Below are 9,629 nucleotides of genomic sequence, written 5' to 3'. Positions count from 1 at the left end.
ACCTTTGGAGGCGGGGGTTGGGAAGAAGGATAAACTATTAATAAATAAATAAGCAATAAATAAAATCCATTAATACATAAATATCTAAATGAACACGTGCATAATCAAATGCATACATACATAAATAAATACATACATAAATATACAAATAAACACATGCATGAACAAATGCATACATATATAAATAAATACATACATAAATATATAAATAGACACATGCATAAACAAATGCATACATAAAGATATAAATAAACACATGCATAAACAAATGCACACATACATAAATAAATACACACATAGATATATAAATAAACACATGCATAAACAAATGCATACAAACAAATAAATAAATACATAAAGATATAAATAACACATGCATAAACAAATGCATACATACATAAAGATATAAATAAACACATGCATAAACAAATGCATACAAACATAAATAAATACATACATAAAGATATAAATAACACATGCATAAACAAATGCATACATACATAAATAAATGCATACATAAACACATAAATAAATAAATAAATAAACAAACAAACACGTAACTAAATAGTTAAAATTAAATTTTAAAAAATATTAACCTGGATTCAGTAGTGATAGGGATGGAGCAGGGAGTATTTTGCTTTCATCCTAGCTGATCCGACCTTGCCTTGTAGCTGCAATGACTCATCGTTGAAAAGATGTATATGAAATTCCACCTGCACTGTCTCAAGGACCCTTCTCTTTCCTGAAGTGTCCTAATCATTACTTGACATAATACACTCTATGTGCCCGGAGCAGAGCTTTGTAAATGTTCTTTCCAACAGAATGCTGCGGATGTTGGAAATCTACAAGGAATGGAGAAATAATGCTAGAAAAAAAATCAGGGGATTCAGCAGCATCTGCATAAAGTGAGAAACAGAATTAGCATTTTACGCCTGATATCTTTCATCAGAAAGTACCCAGCTTCTGTATGAATAAAAATATTAATGAAGTCTATGATCCCATATTCGTTCCTCACTATTAGTTTAATTTGCTGTTCCACCCTCAAGGATAGGTACATAGGTAGCACAGGGCTCTCTCTCTCTCCCTCTCTCCCTCTCTCTCTGCGCAGTCTCATTGAACTGAACCATTGAGTTTATGTTTCCATCTCCCGGTGCCCTCTATCGAAATGAAACACCTGATACTTCTTTGGAGGGCACTCCCTCTGCCACTTGACTGCCCATTCTGATAACTTTGAATTTAGCTCTTCTAGAGGCACATTGACTAGGAAGCAGGCCCAGGTCAGAGTGGCTGGCATTAGCAAGGTCACTTTTTAAAAAAATCATTACAGTCAGTAGGCCAAGCGCTACTTTAAGAATTCTACTTATTATCTGTCAGGGGGAAATTAAAAATGCTAAAAGAAAATACAGTAAGGATTAACTGAAAAACCCTTAAAATCTCCAGGCAGACATGGCTGCTAAACATATTAAGAGTTGAAGATTACCAGGTGAACATTGCACAGCCTTGAGAGTCAGACTGGAGACGCAAGAAAGAACATAAATTAGATTAAGTGTCACATAGGGAAGGGGCACATGGTTTTAGCTTAGATATGGGAAGGCATACAATAGACAAAGAGGGGGCTTTGATCAAACAGAAACACTCTTGAGTTCTGAGAACCAAGGACTTTGCATTCGTGTTTTTATTTTGATTGGATAATATAATTATGTATACATCCTTTAGAATAATCGGTTAGCAAAATCACACGTTTATGCACTGAATAGGATAGAGTTAGCATGGGACCGGGGTGTTGGTTACCGATTGGATGTATTCAAATGTGTTATGATAAGAAAAAAGGTACAAAAGTAATGAAATGTAATCAATCTGGGAGTTGGGTTGTCATTCTTAGGAATGATTGCGGCTCCCTTGCATATGCTTGAATTAAACCGGTTAAAAGGAAGCCGGAGTCTGGTGTGGTCGCTGTGTGATCGGAGATTATAATTCCTCTTCTTCCACTGGCCTATGTGGTAGTTGGAGAATTGGAGGGAGCACCTTCATCCCTATCAAATGAGGTCACGGAGACAGACTGCAGTCTGTTTGTAACTTAAATGGCAGCAGTCACGAGTCTGATAAGGGCGTTGCTTGCCTCTGGAACTTGACATGATTACTACTAAAAGAATGTGACTAACCAGTCTGCTGTAATTCCAGTAATTCCAGTATCAAAACCCGATCTACAAGCTGAACCTGGAGCAAAGGTCATAGAGGGAGAGAAAACATCGCTCATCTGCTCAGTGACCACAGGTTCTGCCCCGATTACCTATGTCTTCATTCACAATTTAAATAAAGAAATCTACTGGGAGCGCTCCAACAATACGAGAATTACTTACGAAATGGCTGATGTCAGAAAAAGCTCGGAAGGAAATTACAGTTGCAAAGTCTCAAACAGGGCACCAGGACTTGCTCTCTACAGCGAATCTATAGCGGTTGCTGTGATAGGTGAGTTTATTCGTTATTAATCTTTCACGGGCCATGGGCCTCGCTGGCTGGGCCAGCATGTTTTAATTCCCTATCCCTAATTGCCCCTTCAAGAGGTGGTGGTGGTGAGGCGCTTTCTTGATCCGCTGCAGTCCATGTGGTGTAGGTACACCCACAGTGCTGTTAGGGAAGGAGTTCCAGGATTTTGTCCCTGTGGTGTAGGTACACCCACAGTGCTGTTAGGGAGGGAGTTCCAGGATTTTGTCCCTGTGGTGTAGGTACACCCACAGCGCTGTTAGGGAGGGAGTTCCAGGATTTAGTCCCTGTGGTGTAGGTACGCCCACAGTGCTGTTAGGGAGGGAGTTCCAGGATTTTGTCCCTGTGGTGTAGGTACACCCACAGTGCTGTTAGTGAGGGAGTTCCAGGATTTTGTCCATGTGGTGTAGGTACACCCACAGTGCTGTTAGGGAAGGAGTTCCAGGATTTTGACCGAGCGACAGTGAAGGAGCGGCCGGTATATTTCCAAGTCAGGATGGTGAGTGGCTTGGAGGGGAACTTCCAGGTGGTGGTGTTCCCATCTATCTGCTGCCCTTGTCCTCCTAGTGATCATGTAGTGGTAGTGATCGTAGGTTTTGAAGGTGCTATGAATGGAGCCTTGATGAGTTCCTTCAGTGCATCTTGTAGATGGTACACACACTGCTGCTACTGTGCGTCGGTGGTGGAGAGAGTGAATGTTTGTGTATGTGGTGCCAATCAAGTGGCCTGCTTTGCCCTGGATGGTGTCGAGCTTCTTGAGTGTTGTGGGAACCGCACTCATCCAGGCAAGTGGGGAGTATTCCATCACACTCCTGACTTGTGCCTTGTAGATAGTGGACAGGCTTTGGGGAGTCAGGAGGTGAGTGACTCTCCGCAGGATCCCCAGCCTCTGACCTGCTCTTGTAGCCACAGTATTTATCTGGCTGGTCCAGTTCAGCTTCTGGTCAATGGTAACCCCCAGGATGTTCATAGTGGGGGATTCAGCAATGGTAATGCCATTGAACATCAAGGGGGGATGGTTGGATTCTCTCTTGTTGGAGACGGTCATTTCCTGACACTTGTGTGGCATGAATGTTACTTGCCACTTGTCAGCCCAAGCCTGGATATTGTTCAGGTCTTGCTGCATTTGAACATGGACTGCTTCAGTAGCTGAGGAGTCGCGAATGGCGCTGAACATTGTGCAATCATCAGCGAACATCCCCACTTCTGACCATATGATGGAAGGAAGGTCATTGATGAAGCAGCTGAAGATGGTTGGGCCTCGGACACTACCCTGAGGAACTCCTGCAGTGATGTCCTGGAGCTGAGATGATTGGCCTCCAACAACCACAACCATCTTCCTTTGTGCTACGTATGACACCAACCAACGGAGATTTTCCCCTCTGATTCCCACTGACACCAGTTTTGCTAGGGCTCCTTAATGCCACACTCAGTCACATGCTGCCTTGATGTCAAGGGGCAGTCACTCCCACCTTACCTCGGGAGTTTAGCTCTTTGGCGCATGATTGAACCAAGGCTGTAATGTGGTCAGGAGCTGAGTGTCCCTGGCGGAACCCAAACTGGGCGTCAGTGAGCAGGTCATTGCTAAGCAAGTGCCACTGGATAACACTGTTGATGACCCCTCCCACCGCTTTACTGATGACAGTGGGCAGTTGAGGGTTAGACACGTTGCGGTTGGTTTGGAGTCACATATAGGCCAGTCCAGTTCAGGACGCAGATTTCCTTCCCTTAAACGATATTAGTGAACCAGATCTTTTTTTGGTGTTTGTTTTGCAGCGATGGATAATGGTTTTACACTCACTATTACCGAGGCTGGTTTTTAATTCCAGATTTGTGAATAGAATTCCAAATCCACCAGCTTTGAACCCGTCTCCCTGGGGCATTAACCAGGGCCTCTGCATTGACAGGGCAGTTGCACATCTTGTCTTGTTGTTGCACCTGTCAAATGCAGCGATACGATTTAGTCTAAAGTTAGCAACCCAAAAGGAGCTTCCATTTTGGGTTTTGACCGTGAATTCAGTCTCTGACCTCGTCACCTTCAATGTTTCTCTCCAGTTCCTGTTGCCGGCGCTTTCATCACCTCGGAGGCCAACAAGACGGAGGTTTCCATCGGGGGACGTCTCGTTCTGCACTGTCTGCTGAAGGCCGGCACCTCCCCGCAGTTCCTTTGGTACCTGAACCACCAACGCTTAGACAACTCCAGCGAGTATTATGACCTCAGGGCGGACGGGAGTGAGCTCAACATTCATTCCTTCCAGAAACGCCACAAAGGACGGTATCACTGTGAAGCCAACAACACAGGGCCCAACGGAGTGAGATTTAACACGACGAGCAATGAGATCCACATCACAGCGCCAGGTAACAGCTTAATGCCCCTTGGTCTGATTTCATTGTACACTTTACATTGGGGAACACAGTTTATTGAGTCCCGGTGATATATGGAAATAGACCTACCCCCATGGGTGAACATTTCTATGTTCAATTCCTGCTCATGGGTTTCGCATTAATGTTTCAACGCTGCTTCTAAAAGAACCTAGCAGCATTTAACAGGGGAAGAGGGGGAATCATATAGAGGCCGTGGAGAGAGAGAACGACAGAGAGAGAGGGAGAGGGACCGGTACCAAGACAGGAAGAGAGAGAGAGAAAGACAGAGAGAAAGAGAGAGACAGAGAGCGGGGGAAGAGAGAAACAGAAAGAGGGAGAGGGAGAGAGAGGGAGACCGAGAGAGAGAGAGGGAGAGACTGACAGACAGACAGAGAGAGAGAGAGAGAGACTGACAGAGAGAGAGAGAGAGACTGACAGACAGAGAGAGAGAGAGAGAGAGAGACTGACAGACAGAGAGAAGAGAGAGAGAGACTGACAGACAGAGAGAGAGAGAGAGAGACTGACAGACAAAGAGAGAGAGCGAGAGAGAGCGAGAGAGAGAGAGAAAGACCGACTGACAAAGAGAGAGAGGTTGACAGATAGAGAGAGAGAGACTGACAGGCACAGAGAGAGAGAGAGAGAGAAAGACCGACTGACAAAGAGAGAGAGAGAGAGAGATTGACAGATAGAGAGGGAGAGGGAGAGAGAGAGAGAGAGTCAGACGGACAGACAAAGAGGGAGAGAAGGACTGGGAGAGATAGACAGAGAGAGGACAGATACAAAGAGCGGGAGAGAGAGAAAGACAGAGACAGACAGACAGACAGAGAGAGAGAGAGAGAGGTGGGGGTGGGGGTTTGCTGTCCGCTGGATGTAATGGGGATCGAAATGGGACCAGTTGGTTTGGAAGAGCAGATTCAAAACGCTCCCAGGAATGAGGAAAATAACAAGTAGCAGTTAGACCCAATAGGTTGTAAAAGATACAATAAGGTTGGAGGAGATCTGGCAGACGCGTAGGATCAATTATTTCATTTCGATACTTTGAGGACCGAGGGGCTGAACGGAGAGAACAACGGGCAGCATTTAACCTGAGGCGGGGGGTTTGGCAATGGGTTGGATTTTGGAGGTTGGCGTGCTCAGCAACATTGCAGTCATCAAAATTTAGCGTTGGCTTATCAAGGGATTAGTGCTTAAATCTGGAGGGATGGAGGCAGAGAGGGAGGGAATCATTTAGTGCGCGCCGTTTACAATTGAACATTGAACGTGCGATGCTTGGAGCAGTGTAATGTTCCTCATACAATATACTCGTTTGAATCCAGGGCAGAGTCAGGCAATCGTTACCACAGCATCGACTGTTCCTCCTCTTCTCATCGCTGTCCTGGCTGCATTGGTTTGCTTCAAACTGCGGAATAAGGCACAAGGTGAGCAATATCTCGGCAGCCACATGTAATGTATCACCGTGGCAGGGTTCACTCCGCTCTCTGCCCAGTTACAGCATCGCACAACGAACGGGGGGTGGGGTGGGGGGGAGTCATTTGCCATGGAGATGTACTGTGTGAACTGGCAGGAAAAGGTTAATCCCTGGCAATGATGTGAGTGTTGCTGACAAGACAGACATGTTTGCCAAAGCGCTATTTTTTTTTCCCGATCTTGCACTCGTCAGGACAAACACAAGAATGCCAAATTTCAGAGGATCGGTGCAATTGACACAGCCCGGAGAGAATAGTGCCCATTGGTTAGCAAGCCGAATCTGATTGGCCAGGGAGGAAAAAAAAAACAACACACAGCGAGGAAATATAGGCTCCCGAAGCTCCCGGAAATTTAAACTTCAAAGCGCAAAGGCTTGAACGTCGTCCTTTTGTCTTCAGGAAACGGGTTGCCTGTGTAGGGAAGCGTTTCCGTTTCGAGCAAGCAATGCCCCAGCCAATCAGAGGCGACGTGCCAGCCAATCAGCACCCTTCTCTCCTGTCGGAGAGATTGCTGTGAGCCTCTGAAATTTGGTATTCTTGGGTTTATCCCGATGACGTCCTGAGGAGGAAATTTAGGGAAAAATGTCTCTCTTATCATCAATATGCAAGTTCTACGCTGCCAAGTGACTGTTTACAGCGATTTATTCATGAATTGTGTTTATAAGTGTGAGGTTTATTTATTTTTTCATTCACCCATTCTGACAAGGGAGAGGGATAATCAACACATGTCACCTGATATGTTGCAGAAGCGAAACTAGATAATAGGTACTTGATGGTGAATAACATAAGAACATAAGGACTAGGAGCAGGAGTAGGCCATTCAGCCCCTCGAGCCTGCCCCGCCATTCATTACGACCATGGCTGATCTCATTTCGGCCTCAACTCCAATTTCCCGCCCTCTCCCCATAACCTTTCAACCCCTTACTAATTTAAAAACCTGTCCATCTCCTCCTTTAACTTATTCAGCGTCCCGGCATCCACTGCACTCTGAGGTGGTGAATTCCTCAGATTCACGACCCTTTGAGAAAAGTAATTCCTCCCCATCGCTGATTGAAATCAGAATGGTGATATCTTAAAGTTCTCTGGACAGCCTATGCCTGTTGGCACTGTGTTATTGGGACTGATGTTGTGGTTGATAACAATGATCAGGCTAACAGCACTCGTCGTTATTCGAGTGTGCAATTGTCAATTCCAGCGATCACACATGAACGGTTCAATGTTTAAATCAGGATGTTGGTGTTTGGGACGATCTGGTACTCCAGAATTTGGGTATCAATGGCCATCATGAGATCGGAAGGGTTGAGGCATTGGGTCAAATGAAAATTGCCCTTAAAAAGCCGCTAATGAAAGCCTAGTTGATGTTAAAGTGGACAAGGTGAGGGGGAAGATGGAAAGCGTTGAGGACACTCATTACCTTAAGGGAGCGAACTGCAGAGGCATGGTCAGTCACCTTCTTGGTGCAGATCTGGTAGCAGGGGATTGGAAAATTGCCATTAACACACTGGCTTCAGAAAGAAAAGGGTGCGAATATAAACCCAGCAATACCCCAGGCCTGTCAGTTTAACATCGGAAGCTTTTCGAACAGATAATCCCAGACGCTATCAACAGACACTTGGTCAAGCCTGAATTAATTAGGAACACCGCTACCTGTTTCTTAAGGGCAAGGGGTGTTTAACTGACCTCACCGAGTAACTCACTGAGGCAAATGGAAGGGATTGGTGAGGATTATCCGATTGATGTAAAGAAAGCTTTTGGCATACTGGCCTTCATAAATCAAAGTATTGAGTATAGGAGTTGGGATGTTATGGTGAGGTTGTATAAGACATTAGTGAGGCCAACTTTGGAGCATTGTGTGCAGTTCTGGTCGCCTAACTACAGGAAGGAAATCAGTCAGATTGAAAGAGTGCAGAGAAGATTTACTAGGATGTTGCCGGGTCTTAAGGAGTTGAGTTACAGCGAAAGATTAAACAGGTTAGGACATTATTCCTTGGAGCGTAGAAGAACGAGGGGAGATCTGATAGAAGTTTACAAAATTATGAGGGGTATAGACAGAGTAAATGCGAGTAGGCTCTTTCCACTTAGATTAGGAGAGATAAACACGAAAGGACGTGGCTTTAGGGTGAAAGGGGAAAGGTTTAGGGGGAACTTCTTCACTCAGAGAGTGGTGAGAGTGTGGAACGAGCTAACATCTGACATGGTAAATGCGGGCTCACTCTGAAGTTTTAAGAATAAATTGGATAGATACATGGATGGGAGAGGTCTGGAGGGTTATGGACTAGGTGCAGGTCAATGGGACTAGCGGAATAATATTTTGGCACAGACTAGAAGGGCCGAATGGCCTGTTTTTCTGTGCTGTAGTGTTCTATGGTTCTATGATGCGGTGCACATGGCCTTCGGAAAGGGGGCGGGGGGTGTTGATGCAGTGCCGTGACTTTGAAGCAGACGGAATGAAACAGATGGTGGTCTTACTAACCTGAAGTTGGCTGAGTGACAAGAAACAGGGCGTAACTCTTTTGAGTTATCAACAGATCGCATGTAACTCTTTCGAGTACATTCACAGTTCTTGGTTTTCTGGGAGTGGGACATGAACCCACAACCCTCTGATTCAAAGGCAAGGGTGCTATGAACTGAGCCACAGCTGACACCTCGTAGAAACAAGGTGTAGCTGTGCACACTTTGTGCCACAGAGGGGAGTTTTCTACTGGGACCAGTACAGCGGAAACCTGCTTTTTCTTGATGTAACAAGGCAAACATGGGCATACAGGAGACCTTGTCATGTTTGCAAGCGGCGGTCACCTTGTTCAGAGCTGCGAAGTGGACAGAGACAAGCAACAAGAGGGCACATGCAGGCTGCTGGGGTGGACGGACATGTGGTAGTTTAAATTCACTTGCAGCCATGTTGGTGTGAGGTGATATATCCTGGTAGGAGGAACGAGGAAGGGTTAAAATGAAGTGAATTATTCGGGCCTAAAGCGGGTACAGGAATAGAGAGACCACAGTCTAAATGTGCACATGCCATTGAATGTGGCAGCTCAGGCTGAGGTGAAAGAGACAAACATCTTGCAGAGGCACAGGACACACAAATAAGGGGGTTAGGATGAATCTTCATATATATATATATATATAAAAATAAAATGCAGCGACCTGACCTGGAGTATGGTGCAAAATTCAGGACATAGCACTTCAAGAAAAATGTGAAGAACTTGGAAGGATTTGTGACCGTGATTCCAGGAATGGGGGATTCCAGTTAAGCGGATAGTTTGAGGAAACTGGGGGGCAAATGTACTTTCAAAATTCCTGCTTCGGAACCTATCT

General features: G+C 45.2%; 1 long non-coding RNA gene across 1 annotated transcript; it reads left to right on the top strand.

Annotated features, from left to right (window-relative positions):
- Positions 1-2,177: 2,177 nt before the first annotated feature.
- On the top strand, positions 2,178-4,739 carry LOC144672347 (uncharacterized). Its single transcript, XR_013574101.1, has 2 exons — positions 2,178-2,469; positions 4,540-4,739. It is a non-coding gene; the product is annotated as an uncharacterized LOC144672347 (long non-coding RNA).
- Positions 4,740-9,629: the final 4,890 nt, after the last annotated feature.

Source organism: Cetorhinus maximus, chromosome 38 (assembly GCF_964194155.1).
Source record: "Cetorhinus maximus chromosome 38, sCetMax3.hap1.1, whole genome shotgun sequence".
NCBI classification, from domain to species: domain Eukaryota; kingdom Metazoa; phylum Chordata; class Chondrichthyes; order Lamniformes; family Cetorhinidae; genus Cetorhinus; species Cetorhinus maximus.
This window is presented reverse-complemented; position numbering and strand designations above follow the sequence as displayed.